The sequence below is a fragment of the Cyprinus carpio genome, chromosome A10 (assembly GCF_018340385.1).
Source record: "Cyprinus carpio isolate SPL01 chromosome A10, ASM1834038v1, whole genome shotgun sequence".
Lineage (NCBI taxonomy): Eukaryota > Metazoa > Chordata > Actinopteri > Cypriniformes > Cyprinidae > Cyprinus > Cyprinus carpio.
Window position 1 is genome coordinate 3,248,779 of NC_056581.1, and position 23,479 is coordinate 3,272,257.

A 23,479-nucleotide genomic window follows, 5' to 3' on the forward strand; every position below is an offset into this window, starting at 1 on the left:
GTGAAATTCAACCTGGTGACGAAGTTTTGGTACTGTTACCAGTACCAGGTTCAGTTCTGACTGCTCGTTTCTCTGGTCCGTACAAGGTATCAAAGAGATTGAGTGAGACTGATTTTGTAATCCACACGCCTGACTGCAAACGGAAGTTTCGTACATGCCATATTAACATGTTGAAATTATATTGTTTTTCGAAAGGTGTCTGAGAAATCTGTGGAAGAGAAAAAAAAAGCTTGTTCCTGTTCCTACTGATGTTCTAGCTGCTGCTGTTGTTGCGGTGTCTGATCCTACGATAGTGAAGGACGAGGTGTTGCGGTTTTCTCCTGGTGAGTGTGATCCTGATGATGGTGTTACACTTCGTAATGATTTATCAATGTGTGGTAGACTTTCGAATTCTGAGATTTTAAAAAAATTCAAAAAAGTCTGAAAACCTTGATAATTTGCTTGAGTCACAGAAACGAGACGTTATGAGGCTAATTCAAGAATTTCCCATGCTGTTTAGTGATGTGCCGACTCAAACGCATGTATTGCAGCATGATATTCAAGTGACGTGTAATTCTCCCATCAAGCAACATGCTTATCGTGTGAATAGTTTGAAATGTTCTATGATGAGGACTGAGGTTGATTATTTGTTGAGGAATGACCTATCTGAACCTAGCTATAGTCCGTGGAGTTCTCCTTGTCTTCTTGTTCCAAAGTCTGACGGTACATTCAGGTTTTGCACAGATTATCGAAAAGTAAATTCTGTGACTGTACCGGATAGCTATCCTCTTCCTAGGATGGAAGACTGCATCGATAACTTGGGTTCTGCTAGGTTTGTGACGAAATTAGATTTGCTGAAAGGGTATTGGCAAGTGCCATTGACCGCTCGAGCAGCGGATATTTCAGCTTTCGTTACTCCGGATAACTTCCTGCAGTACCGGGTTATGGCATTTGGGCTGCGAAACGCCCCAGCAACTTTTCAGCGCCTTGTAAACATTGTGTTGTCAGGAGTGAAAAATTGTAATGCCTACCTTGATGATTTAGTGATCTATTCTTTTGATTGGTCTGAGCATTTGACTGTTTTTCAGACATTTTTTGAAAGATTGCCTGATGCTTCCCTGACAATTAATCTGGCTAAGTGCGAATTCGGTAAAGCAACGATCACCTATTTGGGTAAAGAAGTAGGTCAAGGTCAAGTTCGCCCTGTTAGTGCCAAAATATCTGCTATTGCTGACTTTCCTATTCCAACGACAAGACGAGAGTTTTTTAGGCATGGCTGGTTACTACAGAAGTTTCTGCCGAAATTTCTCCACTGTAGTACATCCTCTAACCAGTTTGTTAAGTCCAGCGAATGCTTTTATTTGGACTGATGCGTGTCAACAAGCTTTTGAAGGTGCAAAGTTGTTGTTGGCTAGTGCATCCTGTTCTTGCTGCTCCGGATTGTACACGTTGTTTTAAATTGGAAGTTGATGCTAGTGCTTTAGGCATGGGAGCTGTTCTTATTCAAGAGGATGATGTCGGTTTTGAGCAATCCAATTTGTTACTTTTATCGAAAATTCAACCGACATCAGCGGAATTATTCTACCATTGAGAAGGAAGCTTTGGGTCTAATTCTGGCTTTGCAATTCTTTGAGGTTTATGTGGGTTCATCTGTTCTGCCTGTTACTGTGTACACGGATCACAATCCGTTAGTGTTCTTGTCCAGAATGTACAATCACAATCAACGTCTTATGCGTTGGTACTTGATTGTGCAAAATTATAACTTGATCATAAAGCATAAAAAGGGTTCAGAGAATATCATTGCTGACACCTTATCTAGAGCTTAAATACTGCTTCAGGTTGAGTTTTATGGGGGTGAGTGTTACGTACGCCGCGCTTCGTAATTTTTTTTTGTGCGTATGTTGTTGCATATGCTTGTCGTGTATGTTTGTGTACTTTATTTGTTTCAGGTGATAATCACGACTGGAACCTCCGCCTGTCAATCAGCTGACGTAGGATGATGACGTCTGGGATCGCGCGCCACCAATCGCCCTGTCGCCGGGTAGTTTATGAATGGCTCTAACTTCAATGGCGGGGGGAAATGAAGACAGACTCTGGGTTGGGAAAAAGAGTTTGCACACTCTGTGAAGACGGTTCTCTTGTTCGAGAGACCAGTCTGAGCGACTGATCATTGTTTGGGGTTCGCTGCCTTTGTGATCTTGCAGTTAGATCAGTTCTCTTTGTTTGTGCTTGAATGTGTATTGTGTTACCCTTGGTAGCTTACGTGTTTGCAGTGCCTGCAAAATGTTTGTTGCTGTCATGAAATCTTCATCTCAGATCATTTAACAACATTTAGAATAACGACAGAAGATGTTATCAACCAAATAAGCACGCCGACACTTACATTTGCACACGTAGTTTACTGAGATGTATTAGATGCACTAGTGTTAGGAGTGGTGCTAATTATGTATGTTTTTGTTTTAGTTAGTATAGTTTAGTCATAGTGTCTTGTACGCTGAAGATGTTTCTTTCTACCTTTTTTGTTGATAGTTAGTTTAATTCTTTAACTTTAGTTAAAGGGGCTTTTTGTTATATTCAGTTTTTTTATTTAAGCACCACTCTCTTGCTCCTTCCTTTCCCCAGATTGTCTGTTGATCTGTTTACTCTTGTTACGTTGTACTAATTGTAAATATTCATACTTTATTATTCTCCATTACTAGTATTTCTTTTTCCCTTTGTTACTACTTCACTTTATTGTAGTTGAAGAATTAAAATCTTTCAACTCAGTTACGGATGGTTGTCTGTTCCTTTCCCATAGCAGATTCTCGTTACTATATTGACACACACATGCAAAACTTTTGTTACGTCTAATAATATTCCTAGACAAATAACATCTAACGAGGGACGTAACACACCCCTATAATTAATCAAACAACAAGAGAAAACAAGAAAATTATTCAATGTTCTCCACCGAATAACTCAGTAATTTTAATATGAATGAATGTATAGTTAATTCATACAGTGAAGACTGTACGGTGAAGTTCTTTTAACATTTGATTACTTTATTCAGTTTCTGTATAGAAGGCCATTATTTTAGTAGGCTTATTTGTAGCTTTTTTTTATATTGTATTTGTAATTTTTTTATTGTATTATAAAAAAAAGTAAAGTAAACAGGGTCTGACTTCATGGTGACTTGAAGCACTGAATAACAGTTCTGTTGTACAAAGTACATTGTTTTATGCTACAAATACAGAATCTAAAAGGAACAAAAAAAACTATAAAAAGGTGGAACACAAATTATTTAGCACAGCATAAATTTAATTACATTACAACTTTTTTTGTATTGTTAGTAATCTTAAAAGATGAACACTTACTGGACAGAAGCAACTTATTTAATATTACAGCTGTAATATCAAGAAATGAATGTGTGTGTGTGTGTGTGTGTGTGTGTGTGTGTGTGTGTGGTGGGGGGGGGGTGGAAAGAGGGAAGAAATTAGTATAACATGACCATGATTTACCTAAAACAAAGGAATAAAGTAATATGGCCACAACTTAATGAATTAAGTTATGGAAATGAAATGAAATGAAATAAAATCACGCTACATTTCCAGCAGATTAAGCCACCAAAACTAGTACACAACCCCATTTTCCAAAACCCCACCATGTGATAATCGAGAAAACGACCAGGATATCTAAAATAAGTGTATCAAAAGTTTCAAATTAAACCAAACGTGTAATAAGATCACCAGACAAGTCATTTTCCTGCAGTGGGGAGGCCAAAGAAAAAAAGTGGAAAGAACAGAAAGATCTTGGCTTCTACAGGGTCTGAAGGCAGTGAGGATTCATCTTGTTCTGGTCCAGGGGAAAAGGATTACCTGATCTATTTATAGTGCTCATTCACAAGGACAGAGGCAGATAGTAAGCAAGATAATGACATTACTGCTCTATTTAATCTCCCACAGTCATGTGACCCGCAGAAATGATGGGTATTTTGTATCTTGGTCAGCAACAAGTGAGAATGTTAAGTGTTTTCAGTGTCGCAGTGCAAAAGTGACATTGTCTTGTCTTTTCTCACCACCATAAGAGCCAATATTCATGTTTCTTTCAGGACAAAAACTCATGTAATTCATCATGTTTTAAAAGTCTCCGTTTAAACATCAAGTTAACCATATACCTATATCACATTGTGCTTCTTGCTAAATTTTGTTCTAGCCCCATGCCCATGAAATGCCTTTAAAGAGCCCATAAAATCAAAATGTTGTTGCTTTTAACCCATGTTAATCTGAAGTACACTAAAAATATATGAGTAAAACTAGAGTCTAGACGGCATTCCTCTAGTAATGCTCAGTTGTGTCACTTCCTGTAAAGAGCTGATGTGAATTAACACTTTGAAGTTAAGCTGAAAATGATGACAAATATAAAGTTAATACAAATATAAAGTCAAATGCAATGACCAAGACCAAGTCTCAGAACCAACACAGCACATCCTAGTTCTTTGTGAAAGGATATGCAAATAAAAACAAGATATTTGTAAAAATATGTCTTAAAATTCATTTTTAAGGTAAGTAAATTGTAGAATGTTTCACTTGTTCAGTTAAATATAATTACTTACTGTATGCCTTAAAATATGTATCAAACACAACATAACACAGCATATGCTTTTTGTTACTTTTATTTGCCACATTTCTCAGGATTTAGAAACATGTTACATGTTCAACGGTGTGTGTATTCACCCATCTCTTATTCTGTATAACCATCTAGATATACTAAATTCAATTTAAACTGGTTACATCAATGGTTACAGAAAGAATGTATGTGTATTTCTTTATTACAAACCATACAGCATGCATTTATAATAAATATACATTCCTATTAAATCTATCTTCTTGGTAATTTTCAAAATATATTTATATGAAATATAGAAATTATAGATTCTCACTCATGCATTAAGAATTTTTCCCATGATTTAACTATTATCTTAGTTATCATGGCCATGCTTTAACTATTAGTTATAAAATTAGCATAAAATGGCCACGATTTACCTAAAACAAGGGGATAACTTAATCAAACTTGGCCACAGTTAAATGAATTATACCGAAATCCACAATATCAAGTTGTGTGGAAGGTTTTTTTTTTTCTTTTCATTTTATGTGCAGGGCTGTGTATAAAATAAAATGTAAAATAAAAAAGGCTTGTCCAAAATCCAGTCTATATTTTGCACTGAAAATGTTCATTTTTATTCTAAATGGTTATTTATATATTATTGTTATTACAGACAGCAACTCCCCTTCCATGCATCCACCATTATTCATCAGATCAGTCCCAGTGATGTTTAGGAACTGCCCTGAACGTGTATGTGGTGTAATGATGTGTTGAAATCGCAGACCCAGTGGCCCAAAAAAAGTCTCTGTGTGACAGAGGCACAGTAGAAGCTGCACTGGCTATGGTGCGTCTCACCTGGTTTAAATTTGCAGCGGCTCTTATGGTGTAACATTAACTCTCCTTCCTGTTCCATATGAAAATTTAAGCGTGATCCCAGAGGAGCAGTAAAAGGCTGCACGCTGGCCAAACTGAGCTGCTGGTCGTGCACACTCGTGGTAGATCATTTAGACCAAAGCACAGTCAGCCGGCATCATCAGGAGCGCCAATGGACTCGGCTCTTTGGTAACAATATTTGAGAATGATAGGAAAAAACGATAGGCACTGTTTATTATCTTGCCACAGTTTTAAACAAATGGGACGTTTTTTGGTTGGAGAATCAAAAAAAAATGGCTGTGCAAACTATGATTCAGATTAGTTTTTTGAAGTACGGCTGCAGGATGTTTACTTCACGACAGACATGTGTGTCTTGCATTACTGCTGTTATTTAATGCACAGGTTGAACTCTGAGGTCGCTCGATTCTGGGCAGCTGTGGAGTGGATCCAGCTTTTGCATGTTTTCACGGCTTCTGCTCTTTTACAATGGCAATTATTGCCAATGATATGAAGTAGAGATTAACAGATTACACAGTTAACAAGATTACAATTATGACTGCCACAGGAAATTATTGAACCATTTGTATTATTTTTTTTATGTCAGCAAATAACAAAAACAAATATTAATTATGCAAATTATTTCCATATCATGTGACGGAAAAAATATTGAAACAATAATTAAATATAAATGTCTGTCATTTAGAAGGGGTGGAAACTATTAGCTATTAAATTATTAATGGCATATAACATGTAATAAACACAATCAAGTCAAAGCGCATTAAAGTGCATTTTTAAGCATATTAAAAAATATATATTCTCCAAATATTTCAGAATATGCATAATAAATCACAATCAGGGATGCTAACAACTTGAAAAACACCAACTCAACATTTAAAGAGTGCATTTCCTCAATCTTGTACATTCTGTGTGTCTGAGAACATGCGTGGCTATTGCAACATAGTATATGACAATATTATTATTGTCATTATGGCTAATTTTTTAATCATGATCAATTATTCAATTATGTAATAGATTCAATAAATTTGTTTATATCATTGGATCAATGCATGTTTTTACATGCTTTTGCGTATATCAGTTAATGGCCACCTTACCTTCTATCTGTATTGGCTTCAGTTAAGTTACTATGACTGATTTTTAAGATTAGTTGGCCTGTGCAGCTTGACCGTGAATTTAATCAATTTAATAGTTAGGTCACAAAGTAAACAACAATGCTTAAACATCAGAAATAATGAATTTTATTAACATGATAAGAACTTACACTGTCATCGAGAGAATGATTAAACGTGTTCATGAAGAGGTTTATTTTGCGGAAAGATGCAAAAAATTCACTGAGGAATAAGAAGATGGCGTTCCCTTTCCTCTATGGGTTAAAAACAATAAACGCTTGCCATCTTCATTATTAGTAGACAGAAATGAATGTCTTTTCAATAAAGAGTTTGCAGATATCTCCCACACACAGTGAATATGATTCTTCTCAGCTAGAAATGCTTTCCCACCCCTTTTTAAACGTCAGGAGTCACTCCAGACGGGCAGCTGCAGTCTCATCTCCTGGCTTTCTTCTCTTTCATCAGTTTTTTGCTCTCCTCTCGTCTCCTCTTGTTGACGGGGTTGCGTGGATCATAGATCTCAAACGTGTCTCCGTCCTGCATATTGGCATCTTTTACCTTTCTGTTTTGTTCATCAAAGTTCAGAACATGGGCCATCCTAAATCACAAGGGGAAACAGAGCTCAGTTCTAAAAAACAGCAAAGCGCAGCTCACGGGCCACTAAATCATCAAAATCAGTGTTACAAGGGCTGGGAATTTCCCGGCGGAACAGATCAGATCAGAGCAGACTTCCGACTCGGATGAGTCCACAAACAATCTGTTTTTAAAGCATCTTTAAAGAAATAACTCATCCAAAAATGAAAAATGTGTCATGTACTCCCAACTGTGAGTGGTGCCTAAACTAAACTAAACTAAACTAAGCTAAACTAAACTAAAATAAAATATAAAAAATATTAATAAAAAAGTTAATATTTTAATGATAAGATGAATTAATAAATAGTATAAAATATAATAATTTATTAGCAGTAGTAGTGGTAGTATTGTTGTTGATATACTTATTTTTATTATAGTTTGTACAATAACAATTATTATTATTATTAATGGGTTTGGAATGACATTAGGTTGAGTAAATGATGACAGAATTTTAATTTCTGGACTAACTATCCCTTTAACTTTAATATAGCATTGGCGGCACATCTTTTGTCACAATCGAATTCATGCATGACGTGTGATTGAGCTGACCAATGACTGATTGATTGGTTTGGCAAAAAAAAAACGTTTCAAATTTGCACAGACATGCAATTGCCTTTCAACAGATTAACTGACTGAATATCTCATTACATAATTTGAGCACACTATTCAGCACAGCAGCAAACCAGTCAGATTGGTACTTGCAATTTCTATATGTATGCGACTAGGGTAGGGTTAACTGAAGGACTGATCTTCAGCGTTGCCCCATGCAGATGGTCTCAATAATACAGCACAGATGCTCATCTACATTGTATTTCTTCAGTAATGCTCCTTCTCTCTCTCTCCTCACGGCAGCGCTGTAGGTGATTGGCAGGAAGAATAACATTCCACGGAGCATTCCTGAGTGCCAGCATCAGAAAGAAGAGCTCACAGCTGGCTAAAGTCGCTTACTGAGGACTCCTGAAGACTGCAGCTCAATCCAAGACAGAGTTTACACTACGCCAACAGGACACAGAACTACAGTTCTGAGTAGTTCTACTAAGGCTTCTATGATTTCAGAAGTCCACACAAAGATCTTTAAAGATAAATTACTCCAATGTTGTTCCAAAACCCATCCATTTTTTTCTTCTTCTTTGTATTCGCAATCACAGTCCTGAATCATTCTTTAAAATATCGTCTTTCATGTTCTACAGAAGAAAGTTAGTCATACAAGTTTGGAATGATGTGAGTAAATGATGAATGGATTTTCATTCTGTTTGAGGTCATATTTGCGGCACTGTTTTTGGAGTAAGCCTAGGATGAGGTGCATATCCACATATCACACCTCTGCTCTGCTGACCTGCATTTCATACTGAGATGATGGCTACAGAGGAACTGTCTGAATCAAGACATGAAGAGAACCTCTAAGAAACGTCAGGAAGGGTGAAACAGGTCATTGTTATACATCACGGACACGGCTGGATGGCTCTCTGGGGCGTGATTGCACTCGACCGATACTGGGCCATTACCGATGCCCTGGAATACTCTGGAGCTATTCTGGTGAAGGTCAGAATTTCTGGAACGACTCTATTCTTCACAAATCCAAATCTGCGGTGCAGGTCACATACTAAACACACTCGCCTCCAAAGCCCAGGGCTGGTTTGAAAGAACAATACGTGACGGGACGTTTCAATAATTCAACGACTCCCAGCTGTCATTCAATACGGTGCAAGTTTTTTGGTGGTTTCGCAGAAGTGTGACAGGAAGTAACTGTAGGAGCTGAAGGCAGATTTTTAAATTGAGCTGGTTGTCCGAGTCAAGACGAATGCATGAAGGAACCGAGAATGGAAGCGGGCTTCTCTCTAAAATTATGAGTCCTCTCGTTGGTAAGTAATCCGCCACGCTGCTATTTCTGAGCCATCACAGAACCCCTGGATTCAGCCAAAGAGACGCATAAAGAGTCTGCGAGTGCGTGCGAGCACATTTTTAAGTCTTCGGCTGAGTGTGTGTGTGTGTGCATGCTTGCATCCATTTGAAGTCCGTAGGAGATGTGACAGCTCATCTAGAATGTCATGGCTATACTCTGGCAGACCCGCAGGACTCCCGTTGCGTAAAGCAGCCGGCTCTGATAATTTGTCTAGCAGTCTCAGTGATGACAGCCCACCGGAGTCCTCGCCTAGAGTTATTGCTTGCGCACAAATCCCACCATTTGATTGGGGCTCTTATCAGGGAGGGGCTCCCGCCATGATGCCGAGGCCCTCGGAAGCCTCTTCCTGAATTTATTTTTCTTTTGCTTTTGCAAAAGAGGGGGAAGTGGAAGCGGAGGCCTGGGCTCCTGGGCGAAATGGGGTTTTTGTAGACACAGACACAGATGGAATAGTTTACAATCTGGCCCAGACTTGACTTCCAGTGTCTGACCTGTTGTAACCCATGTTCCATTCGTGGGGTGCAACAGGCGTTCAGAAAGTGGTGCAGACTTCCCACTGCTGTTTTTCTAGCACTGGGGGCCTCCTGTCCCTCCTCCTCTCCGGAGTCAGACCTAAAACGCCCCAGCATCGTGGGGGTCCTTAGACAGTAATGACAGTCCATCCTGAAGACAAGGAGTAACTGATAGGAGAAACACGTAGGAACCCGGGCTCAGACAGCACCCCCCCATCCCCTTTTGTGCTCACATGTGGTATTTGTTTGGAGTATTTGAGTGCATATATTTAGATAAAGACTCAAGGTCTTTGATGAAAAGTGAATACGAGAGAAAAACACACCATGTCCATTCATTTCCCTGTGGTGGTTTGCAGCGTGAAAAGGGAGGACGACGGTCTGACAGATCTTCGCTTTATCCTCAGCACGTCACTGCTGCGGCTGCTCGCACACCATTAATACTGATAATTAATCAAGCGGAAAGACATTACTCTCCACAGAGGCATGCGCCCGACCGCATTCTTTACATTTGATTGTGATTTACAGTTTTCCTGCGAAAGCGCAAAATGATTGCAGCGGACGTCTACCAAACGGTTAAGTGAAGTTTCTGCCACATCCAACCCTCACAGTCACTTCAAAACGCTTCCAATGGAAAACTACCCTAGGTTTTCAATGAACTGTATCAATGGATAGGGTATACGTTATTGTGGGACCCAAAAAACAGCAAACCGCTGAAACTATACGTTTTAACTGAGACCGAAAAAAAACTAAACAGAATGATTTACCAGTCTGCTTCCCGTAATCCTCGGAAAAAAAAAAACTAGAAGTGCTGTGTGATGCATTGGTCATGGCAGGGCGTTAGAAATGAAGCGTACTTATGAATCACAGTAATGTCCAATCACGTTGAGCGTTCATTAAATAGAAAAACACATATTTCAAACTGAAAGCCATAAATGTGGATGAGCAAAAATCAGTTTTTAAGTACCTACCGCCATCTCAGAGGCCGTACTTACAAACACATGCATCTTCATCACATGTGCTAGGAAAATTATGGAGAAAACAGAATCAAACTGAAACATTTCTAATTGATATTCTATTTGTGTACCTAAGCGCACAATCATGGCCATAACTTTGTCCCTCGCAAAGCGCATTAAGATTGATGCTCCCTGGAGCCTTATTCATTTCACAGCATCATAAATGTTATCCTGGCCAGAGAACTCAGCTGTCAATAACACCCTCGGCCCGACATGGAAACGGTTCCCTCAGATCAGGACCAAAAAAATATAAAAAAAAAATCTAGAGGATGCCAAAAAGAAAATCTAAGCTGTGTTTAGTCTTCATATTTAACAGAGTGCAAAAATAAATCCGAACAGACTTAATATTTGCTCAGTGAGTGGTGTGTGTGATTTAGTGATCTAGCACCGCTGTGACATGGTAATTATTTAATTTCTGTCTTCAAAATCTTGTAGTATGCTGTTGGATTGGAATGTCTCCAGTGACATACAGACAGATGAAACATACAACAACGTCTGACACAACGCCTAGTAGTGAGCGATGTTGCGAAAACAATCAGTAGGGAAAAGTGGGGTAAGATGTGCCGCTTTTACTAATACTATTTAATATGACTTCTCAATAAAAAGTTGTAAAACTTGCCCTGTGTTGGGGTAAACATGTAAAGGAATAAACTGAAGCATTGGGAAAAAATGTAAGTGATTTACAATCCAAATAAAAATATGAACATCAGCAATAACAAACAATCCCATTCTCAAGTACCATTTTTCTGCACATTATCTGCATTTTCATAAACTTTCCAGAAAAAAGGTTTAACATTCTCAATATTTTAATGCAGTATTAAAAAAAATAGTAGTCGCTGGCACGGGTACCATTTAGGAAAAATGTTTTAATAATTAATGACTAAAAATATAGCCTAAAAAATTACATGATTCAAGCACTGAACATTCACACATCATATATATTTTGGGCCCAGGAAAAGTTTGCAACGACAAAATTAATTTTAGCTGTCATGTCACAAGCAGCTGGATGTGATGGAATTTTTTTAAATATATAGTTGCATGTAAAAAAAATTATGTTTTCTGGATTAAGAGGTGCGACACACCCCACTCTTCAAGTCAAACTAGGACATGTCTGACAGAATAGACAGTAGACATTCATTTTCAAATTCAGCAATCTGAGGAGACATGGGCGACCGGTAGTGATGCAGGCAGTTAGTTCTGGTTTGGTGTTGGTCTAGCTAGATCCTGTTGACCATCAAAACTTGACAGACCGAAACTAGCGAGTTGACCAGCTCGCTAGTTATGCTGATTAAAAAAGCCTGGTATGGACACCAGCATGCCTATATCCAAAACATATGCTGGTGTATGGAAAATTCCAACAATGGTTTATCACCCGGTGCTGGTTCTGGTGACACTCGTAATGAGCATCTGTTAAAAAGACAGCACGCGTCTGACTGCAGGTTGACGTGCCTTGTCTGGCGTACGGTGGGTGTGACACGTTCCATCTGCTGGAGCAGTTATTTACTCAGTTAAGTCAGCTGAGAAAACTACTTCTCCACAAGTGGCTATTGCAGCGCAGCAAAAACAAACACTGCATACTGTTCTAATGGTGTCAGCGCGCTGCAGAGCCAAGCGCATTACTTGGCTGGAGAGCGAGGTGGCTCAGGCTCACTTAAGGCAAGCAGCTGTGCCTGATGTGGAGAATGGTATGAACGTTTCGCTATGTCAGTCCAAATAAATAGCTCTGCTACCATAATGCGAAACAGTAGCTGTGCATTGGGACAACCAATGAGGCACGGGTTTTTGAGAATGCATTTGATCACAGACAACTGCAAGTCCATTAGTGCATTAAAACCTCTGTAGGAATGGAGAAGCAAGTAAAAGCAACTCACCAGCCCTTATCGTCATCCTCGCCAAGTTCCTCGACGTCTTCCATGGGAACGCTAGGAGACTCCGAAATCGCAGATGATAGTTTGGATTTGAAGCGTTCCAAAAGAGCGAGTGTCTTTAAATGCAAAAGACAGTGTGCTATTTTGACTTGGGGTATTTTTAAATAATAATAAAAAAAAGGGCTCTGCGCTTAGACACAATTACCTGAGACTCTCGGCCAGAGCCTTTCTTCAGTTTCTGCTTCCTTTTGTCTTCATACTTCTTCCTGCTCTCCAGGTACTCGGTCACCGCCTCACTGATCGGCTTACTGTCACACTTTGAGAGAAAGAAGAGCAATTACAATCTACATAGATAAGATAGTTTATTACTATGAACATAACTATGAAAATACATAAAGTTTTTACTGCTATAAACTTAGATGAAGATGACAGCTCCTGTGGGCCGCTTCCTTCCAAGAATAATCATATCGCCAATGCCAAAATTTAGGTCCTTAGACCCTCACCAGTGCAAATGCTAAAACTGATGACTTTTGCAATCCAAATGAGTTTCTGTGCCAAAAAGTGATGGATTTTATTAAAATTATTAGGAAACACAAGTGATATACAGACATATACAGTCATGGCCAAAAATATTGGCAACCTTGGTAAATATGATCAAAGAAGGCTGTGAAAATTAATCTGCATTGTTAATCCTTTTGATCTTTTATTTAACAAAATCACAAAATCTAACCTTTCATTGGATAATAAGAATTTAAAATGGGAAGAAATATCATTATGACATAAATGTTTTTCTCAAATACATGTTGGACACAATTATTGGCATCCCTAGAAATTCTTATGAGTAAAATATCTCTGAAGTATATTCCTATTCATATTCACAATTTTAAGCACTCCAGGGTGATGAATATGAAATTATCCAGCCATGGCTTCCTGTTTCACAGAAATATAAATAGGAGGGAAAACAAAGCCCAAATCCCCTTAATCATCCATTACAATGAGAAAAACCAAAGAATATATTTCTGATGTGCAGCAAAAGATTATTGAGCTTCACAAATTAGTGAACTGTCTTAAAAAAGAGCTAGAGCAGTGAAGATTCCCATTTCCACCATCAGGGCAATAATTAAGAATTTCCAATCAACAGAAAATGTTACAAAACTGCCTGGAAGAGGACGTGTGTCTATATCGTCCTAATGTGCGGTGAGAAGGAGAGTTTGAGTAGCTAAAGACTCTACAAGGACCACAGCTAGAGAATTGCAGAAAATAGTCTCGGGGTCAGAAAACCTAACAAAAGAAAATTGTCAAACAGCACCTACATCACCACATGTTGATTGGGAGGGTTTCAAGAAAAATTCTCCTCGCTCATCCAAAAATAAACACCAGCATATTCAGTTATCAGACACGACTGGAACTTCAAACGGGACTGGCTTCTATGATCAGATGAAACTAAAAAATTAGCTTTTTAGCAGCAAACACTCAAGATGGCTTTGGTGAACACAGGAATAAAAAGCACCCCATGTGTACAATGAAATATACTGCTGTATTTTTGATGTTGTGGGCCTATATTTCTGCTGGAGGTCCTGGACATCTTGTTTAGATGCAGGGCATCATGGATTCTATCAAATACCAACAGATAAAAAATCAGTAAGTGACTGACTCTGTTAAAAATCTTATAATGGGCCATTTTTGGATCCTCCAACCGAAAAATAATCCAAACAGAAACCTCAAAAACAACACAAAAATGGGTCACTGAGAACAAAACCAAGCTTCTGCTATAGCCATTCCAGTCCTCTGACCTGAACCCTACAGAAAATGAGAGGAGTGAACTGAAGAGAAGAAGCACCAACATGGAGCTGGAAATCTGAAGGGTCTGGAGAGATTCTGGATGAAGGAATGGTCTCATGTCAGGTGTTCTCTAACCTCATCAGGCATTATAGGAGAAAATTTAGAGCTGTTAAACTGGCCAATAAAGGTTTCAAAAAGTATTGAATAAAAGGGTGCCATTAATTGTGGCCAATGTGTATTAGAGAAAAACATTTATTTCATAATGATATTTCTCCCCATTTTAAATTCTTATTATCCAATGAAAGGTTTGATTTTTGAGATTTTTTTAAATAAAAGATCAAAAGGATTAACAATGCAGATTAATTTTCACAGCCTTCTTTGATCATATTTACCAAGGGTGCCAATATTTTTGGCCATGACTGTATACTGAAGGGATTAAACAAATGAAATGGGAAACACATCAAAATGTGTTTATGTAACACTGAGACTCTCCCATCGTTCAAAATAATTACAGCGAACACTACAAAATGAAGAAAAAATAGACATATTGAGAAACTGCAAATGTCAGCATGTAAGCATCTAATGAAATAAAACAGTTCTGTCATGTCCTTTATGATATTATAACAGCTTGGCACTTTGCAGCGTAAATGTGCACAACATGCCTATTCATTTTTCATTTCAAAGTGAAATGTAAATCAGAAAGATGACAATAAAGCAATATGTCACAAGATGATGTGTGTTACAGTGGTTTCACCACAGAAAAGGGGGTTTTGGACACTCCTTTGTGACAGAAATTTTAAACAAGATAGCAATGTTCAATAAATAGTTACATTTATGAAAATAATTGGAATAAACAATTAATTTGCAAAATAATATAGTTCATTAGCCAAACTGTTCACAGTTGTCACATAACATTGCATCTTGCATATAAAACACAATTCATCCAGAATTTAAACTACTGTGCAAAAGTCTTAGGCCATTAGTATTTTCACCAACAAAAAAAAAAATGGTTTAAAGCCAGTTATTTCTATCTTTTGCCGTATTGTATAAGTAGGAAATATCAGTTTACATTTCTAAACATTTCTTGTGCCATTAATTGTAATAATCCAGCGAGATTTTTGTATGCACAAGGAGTCTGACAACAGCCAGTGATCTGATCTGATCATCATCCAGTCTGTCTGAGATTACATGAACAAACTGAGACAGACTAAATCCAGAAAAACTGTGGCGACGTCTAAAAGATGCTTCAAGAAACCTGCAAAGCTACAGTACTGTGAAAAGCTTTAGGCACTTGTGTAAAAATACTGTAAAGTGAGGATGCTTTCAAAAATAATGTCATAAATAGATTTTATCAATTAACTTCTATTAACTAAATCAAAGCAACATTTGCTATGACCACACTTTGCATTTAAAACAGCTTTTGTCCGAGGTACACTTACAGTTTTTCAGGTACCTTTGCAGTCTCAGTTTGTTCTGTTTGTTCATGTAATCTCAGACAGACTGGATGATGATCAGATCAGATCTCTGTGTGCAGCACTGGCTGCTGTCAAACTCACTGCATTATTACAATTAGTGGCAAAATAAATGAAAACTGATATTTCCTACTGACACACTACAGCAAAAGATTTAAAACCATTTTTTGTTGGTGAAAATACTAATGGCCTAAGACTTTTGCACAGTAATGTATGTAAAGCTAGTTTCTTTATAGTGGAGAGAGTGGGTAAAGATGTGTGAGGGTGAATATTTAATAAATATTCAATAATAAATATTCAGAAAAGGCCAATCATATACATTTTCCTGTAAGTGCATTTTAATGCAATGTTTATTTGATATTTCATCCATTTTCTACATGGCAGGTAAAATCAATATTATGTTAAAGCAAAATATCCAATTAGCCAACTGCCAATGTATTAATCAACATAAAATGCTTGGCTAAATATAAAAGAAAATACTTTTCTTTTAAATTTTCTTTTTTGCTTTTAAAATTGTAGCTGAATATTTGAATGGTTAGCTAAATATTAGATATTTTTCCGTCTGGTTTAAGAAAAACAAAGACTCTGGAATGAGACTGGAATGTTTAAACTCTTACAATGTTTAAAGAAATGACAACAAACCTTGGACAACAGCTCATCATGTGATGTACAGACAATGCTGAAACATAGTATTATCCAATGAAATGAGATTCCTTGAAAAACCCTGAACCCTGCAAGAGGATATAATGGTCATATAAAATTCTCTCCTAATCATTTGCAACAATTTGAAAGGTGCCTAAATATAAAGTGTATTCTACAAATCCCATGCTAGAATTGCAGGAATTGGAAAAGTCAATAACATCAAGGCTGGACTGTTGACACTGGTGTCTACAGGCATTAATGTGCCACTGCAAATTCCCCAGCTCAGACGTCACAGATCACCCGGCGCGTACAGAGCCTCTTTCGACCACACCTGCCCTCATGGCAACTATGACTGAATGCATCTCCACAACAAGCTCAAGAGGAACAAACTGCATCAGACGGAGCCTCCAGCATTTGGGTGATTTATTTCATGTTAGTGCTGTCATGTAACAAAAAATCTTTTCCCCTCACAAATGGAACACTTGTTTATTCTTCGTATTTATGGTGCATTGAAAACCGCATTGGAGAGGCTGGAAATTTGTTTTTCAGCACACGAGAGCGTGCCATCCATTCGTCTGAGAGCCACTGACTGTGTTTGAAAATGTTTAGTCTGTGGCATGAGCTAATAGAAAACTAGAAAGACAGAAAGAAAGTAATGAGCCAAAGACTATTAAAACACATTGACTTGTTAGAAAACCGAACACTTTACATCTTTTCAAATCTATAAAACAAGGGATGTGAATATGAGCTGAAAGCATGTTTATCATGGCTGCTGTCCAGACAGTGAAAGATAAAGCTTTGATAGGACTGAAATAAACATGTATTAAAACAAAGTACAAGAACTTCTACATTCTTTGAGTAGTTTGTAGATGCTGTGCATAAATTGCAATAAATCATAAATGAATATTGCTGCAACAGGTTGAATGTTTCTTTAAAGGACTATTATATTATATTATATTATATTATATTATATTATATTATATTATATTATATTATATTATATTATTATAAACACTATCATCCGTTTTAGTCTGTCAGTCATACAAGCTCTTAAGTTAGACAAAACCTGAGTTACTGACGAGCTGTTAAATAACTGCAATCATCAGAATAGTTGAATAATTTTAATAATTGTTAGATTAGAACCAAAATTATTGTTAGTTGTGATTGATGTTTCATTTGACTTTAGGTGAGACCCTCTTTATCATGACATAAGAACCTGATAAAACCATTAGTGTCATGACCTGGCTCTAAAGCCATGACAAAAATAGAAGGACGCAGTTTTAACCCACAAAAATGAACTTTATTAACTAAACAAAAACACCAATACAACAACTAACATAACATAATACAACAGTGTCGTGTGAGAATCAGTAAAGTCAGTAGAATGAGGTGCATGTTTGGATGAATGGACCGTATACTGTTGCGTGTTGCATGAACAAAACAATTAGTGCACGGGAGAGAAGGGCTCTCCCCCCTAACAAAGAATGGTAGGTTTATAAAGGCATGAAACACCTGGGCCCAGGTGTCCCCAATCTTGCTGACAAATGATAGCCACGCCCCCTGCAACAGAGAACATACCAGACACAAGGAAACAGGCCTGACCAAGAGCCCATCACACCCCCCCCCCCCATAAGAACGGGGTCCCAAAGGGAATCCCGTCATCAACATATGACTAGTAACTCAATTCATAATTCGATAAAGAAAATAAAGAAAAAACTATATGAAGGTGATTATTAAACAAAGCTACATAAAATCAACAAACCTCTCTTACTTGACCGTAATCAGTCCAGTTCCACAGTTCACCACCCCCTTTACCACTTCCTTAGCTCAGCAACCCGTGCACCTAGGAAGCAAATTGAGAATTTGGGGAAAAAACAAAAAGGACAGGAGGGGAGCCTTAAAGCCCGTAGATTAAACCTGTGGAGCTCTAGACAACGCGTCTGCCACCACGTTGTCAGTCCCCTTAATGTAACGGACATCCAGGCAATACGATTGCAGGAACAGGGACCACCTAATTAATCTCTGGTTCGGACACTGTAACGAATTAAGAAAAATTAAAGGATTGTGGTCGGTGAAGACCACAACAGGAGCACTACCACCAACATAAACCTCAAAATGTCTTAATGCCATTATCAGAGACATGGGTTTCCTTCTCAACCACTGAGTAATTCAACTGACAAGAGTTGAACTTTCTTGAGAAGAAACTCACAGGCTTGTCAATACCCCCGGTCATCCTCCTGCATCAAAACACCCCCAGCACCGACCTGACTGGCATCCACATACAACTTAAAGGGATGATCAAAATGTGGCGCCGCCAAGACAGGAGCAGTACAAAGGAGTGTTTTAACCTGCAAAAAGGCGCTTTGACACACAGGAGACCAAATTAGTGAGAGGTGTCACAACCGTAGAGAAGTTCCTACAGAAGCTTTTGTAGTAGCCCACAAGGCCGAGGAAACGCATTAGCTCTTTTTTAGTAGTTGGCGCTGGAAACCGCTCAATCGCTTCAACCTTTGCACTAACAGGACGCACATGCCCCTGTCCCACAACTCGACCAAGGTAGGTAGGCCTCGCCTCTGCCAAACGAATAAAAAGCTCCCTAATACGCTTAAGATGAACATCCCAGATATCTGAATATAGTACTACATCATCCAAGTACACCACACAGCCCTGCATATCCCCAATAAAATGATTCATGAGACGTTGGAACGTGGCAGGCGCATTCCGAAGCCCAAATGGCATCACAGAATAAGAATACAAGCCTCTTGGTGTAACAAAAGCAGCAATCTCACGTGCACGATTGGACAAAGGAACTTGCCAGTATCCCTTCAGTAAATCAAGTTTACTCACAAATTTTGCAGAGCCCACTTGGTCAATGCAGTCATCCATTCTTGGAAGTGGAAAAGAATCTGGCTTCGTGACAGCATTTACTTTGCGAAAGTCCGACCAAAAGCGCAAAGTACCATCTGACTTGGGAACAAGCAAACACGGAGAAGCCCAACTGGAAGAGCTGGGTTCTGCTATACTCATTTTCCAACATGTATGTAACTTCAGCATCTAAACATTTAATTCAGTCTTTCAGCATTCACACGATAGAACCTTTGTCTAATTGGCTTTGCATCTCCAATGTCAATATCGTGTTCAACCAGAGGTGTACGACCCGGAGTGTCAGAAAAGAGACATGGAAAACTACGTATAAGATCTGCCAACTCTGTTGAACGCGGCGCAGACAAATGAGCCAACAACTTTTCCATATTAGCTAGGGCCTCAGAGTTCTTAAAACGCCCAACCCACAATTGTTGCTCTGGCATACCGCAGTCATAATCCTGTTCCCCAGGAATAGAATCCCCCAACGTGATCTCAGACACACACTCTGACCTAGAACCTTCCACACTTGATGGGGCGCAACACAACGATGGCTGGGGCATGCGGGAATAATAGGGTTTTAACAAATTCACATGACAAAGCTGTGTGCTCTTCCTGCGATCCGGTGTCGCAATCACATAATTTTGCTCCGTCACTTGTTTCACCACCATATAAGGTCCTGCAAATTTGGCTTGGAATGGCGACTGCGACTGGATAATAGGGAACAAAGCAAGCACCTGGTCACCTGGATTAAAAACTCTCTGCTCTGTATTCCTATCATACCAGGACTTCATTTTTCACCTGTGTTGAAGTCAACTTCTCTTTAGCCAGGTTGCCTGCAGTATACAGACGATGGCGAAAACCATTCACAAAGTCAATTAAGTTCTTAGGAGCCTCTGTCTCCCTCCAATGGTCGGCCAGTGCAGCCAATGGACCACGAACAGTGTGGGAAAATACAAGTTCATTTGGGCTAAACCCAAGGCTTTCTTGCGTTACCTCTCTGGCCAACAACATTAACCATGGTAACCCCTCTTCCCAATCCCTACCCAACTCAGTGCAGTATGAACGGAGAAGTGATTTCAATGACTGGTGAAAGCGTTCCAACGCCCCCTCACTCTGTGCATGATAGGCCGAGGCTTGATTGTGTTGAACTCGAAGTTGTTTTAAAAACTTGCGCAAACACATGAGAACAGAAATTTGACCCTCGGTCAGATTGAACTATTTTTTGGAATACCAAAATTGAAATAAACTGAGAAAGAGCACAAACTACTGACCTGGCTGAAATAGTGCGCAACGGATATGCGGCTGGATAGCGGGTGCTCTGACACATAACCGTTAATAAATAGACAGCGCCAGACATTGATCGCGGTAAAGGGCCAACACAGTCGATAATCAAATGCTCGAATGGCTGACTAACAGCAGGAATGGGATACAGTGGGGCAGATTTCAAAACTTGGTTAGGCTTGTCTGTCAGCTGACACGTATGACACGTTTTAATATATAAGGAAACATCTCTTTTTAAAACAAGGCCAAAAAAAATGTCTCAACAAACGATCATATGTCTTTTTTACACACCAGAGTGTCCCGACTCATTGTGTGCAATTTTTAACACTGACTGCCTAAGCTTAGCTGGTAGAACAAGCTGGAAGGTAGGATCCCCAACAACATTACCCCTGTGCGAAGTCCATTTTTTCTCACCAACAGAGAATTTCTGCAGAAAATATCCACAGGCGCTGTCCTCCGACCTCCCCGTCAGGCCTGACCTGATCATACAACCCTGTCAGTGAAGGATCTAATTGCTGCTCCGCCACCAAACTCACTATGGGACAGAGATACAGGGAAATCAGCCAAAGGCAATGACAACTTTTTTTAAACATTTACCAGTGTGAAAAACAGATTCATGCTCAGTGTTGGTACGCGCCATAGCGCGGGTTACAGCGCAGGCTGCAAATGCCTCAAGAAAATCCCATTGGCATTCATCAGGATCTTGCCTCAACCGCGGCACAAACTCGGCAACAATGGGCGGAATAACATCAGGCCAAACCCGACTACCCGCCAACTTGTTACCGAGAATCAAAGAGACTCCCTCAATTGGCAACGCTGGGCGCACAGCAAGCGCAGCTTCACCCTGAAACAAATCACAATCAATAACCACTCTATGTAATGGTACAGACAAAACATTCAAGCCCATTCCACGAACTGGAATAAAACTGCCAACCTCAGACTCTTTGGATATAAAGGTAACACGCCTGCCTGAATAAATGAATCAAATGCTCCCTTGTCCCTCAAAATATTCACCGGCACTTTTACCTCACTGCCAACCATATTCACATAACCCCTTCTCAACAAACGGCAAATAAGATTTTCATAGCAGCTGAACACGAGCTGTTTTTACAGGGTAACCCGAATCTCCGGTGGTCAGATTTCCAGGCACAGCCAAGCCCGCGCCTTTCACCTGAGAACCTGGAACAAATTTTTGTCTTATGAGCCTTAAGCATGTAGCAGTCAGCCTCCCAATGACCGCGTTTATGACAATAGTTGCAACGTTTATCCGCTTCACGTGAACCACCACCCCCGTCGGACTGAAAAACTCTATTTGTACGAGACGAAACATCAAGAATTGTATTCATCCCAGTCCCTATATAATTCGTTGGAACCCTGTGTTCAACAAATGCATGTTTATGTATCAACACAAAATCATCAGCCAGAGCAGCTGCCTCAGCCGCAGTTTTTGGTGCCTTTTGCTCACTGATACGGCAACACGTTCGGGAACTGAGTCTTTAAACTGTTCCAATATAACGAGTTCCCATAAACTCTCAAAATTCAGTGACCCTCAGCAGACGCACACCATCGTGAAAAGCAAGTGGTTAAATCCCAAACAAATTCTAGATGGCTCTGCTTTGGACCTTTTTTCCAAGATCTATATCTTTTTCTGTAATTATTCTGGAACGCGTTCATAAGCCTTCAACAATGCAGCTTTCACCTTTGCATAATCTTTGACTATCTGCCGCAGTTACTGCTGAAATAGGCCTCTTGAGCTTTACCAGTTAACACGCATTGAAGCATCAAAGCATGAGCTGCGGCCGGCCAGTTACGTGCATCCGCAACCCTTTCAAATAGCAAAAAAAAAAAGAATCTGGATCACTCTCCGAAAACTTCGGCACCAGTCGCAAATTTCCCAACACATCAAAATCAGAGCTAAGCTGCTGAGGATCTGACGCTAACTCCAGATGCACTCCAGGTCGAGCTGTACTTTTACCCTCGCGAATCACCTCGAGTTGATGTTCCAAATCCAAGCGCGTTTGCTCAGTTTGCTGACGCAACTTTTCCACAGCCAAATCTTTCTCGATTGTGGCATTCACTTTATATTTATCATATTCTATGTGCAACATAAAAAGTTCTTTCCTCTCTGCAAAACTCCATTGATACAGGCGCAAAAGACGAAGCAGCCGATTTTTCTTCCACCAAAATTTTCTGTTCAACCAATTTACTCTTTACACTGCCTTTTATTTTTTATTTTTTAGAACTGCTACTAACCTCAACTTGATAGTAGTCCTGCTAAACTGCAGCAAACTGCTCTTTTGTAAATTGCTCAAACGCCTCTTTTGACGGACAAGCAATAAATTCCTCCACAATCGACATTATCAAAATGCGCGAAACAGCTCAGCAAGTGTATGACTCAAAGCACACAACGGCCAAGATCTAAAAGCAAAGGATGTCCCCCTAGCTAACTCAGCCCCCAAAAGCTACCTACATAAACTAAAACCTTTCTCTTCATGCAGTTACCGCGGTGGGCATTTAAGCACCAACGGCCCGATGGACAGGACAAGCAACCAGAACCTGGCGACTCGCCCCAGACCACGGATGTGCGCCCGAGACAATTGCTCTAACCGCCTTCACCACAACACTACCAAACCCAGCCCAACAAAAATTCAAAAGGGGCAACGCCACTACACTTAACAGGGACCCCGATTGCAGCCAATGAATACTCAGTAACACAGTCATACACTTACCTGAATTGTTGCGCACCAGACTTAGCTGAGGAATAATGTTCAGGTAGAGTGGCACATAATTGAACAACTAAAGTTTGAGTGAAACAGGTTATTTGAAGAGAATGGCTATCATTAGCTACTCAAACCATGCCATTACTTATTTACAGAAGTATTCGCGACACATGAATGCCACAAAACTCGGAGATGTGATTGAAAATCACCTTTCTGAAAAGTCAGCAC

The 23,479-nt window shown here is 39.3% G+C and overlaps 1 long non-coding RNA gene across 1 annotated transcript; it reads right to left on the reverse strand.

Annotated features, from left to right (window-relative positions):
* Positions 1-6,430: 6,430 nt before the first annotated feature.
* Positions 6,431-12,807, reverse strand: LOC109060778. The gene is made up of 3 exons (XR_002012797.2): positions 12,695-12,807; positions 12,493-12,605; positions 6,431-7,158 (listed from the first exon to the last, which is right to left on the reverse strand). It is a non-coding gene; the product is annotated as an uncharacterized LOC109060778 (long non-coding RNA).
* Between the last annotated feature and the right edge of the window lie 10,672 nt (positions 12,808-23,479).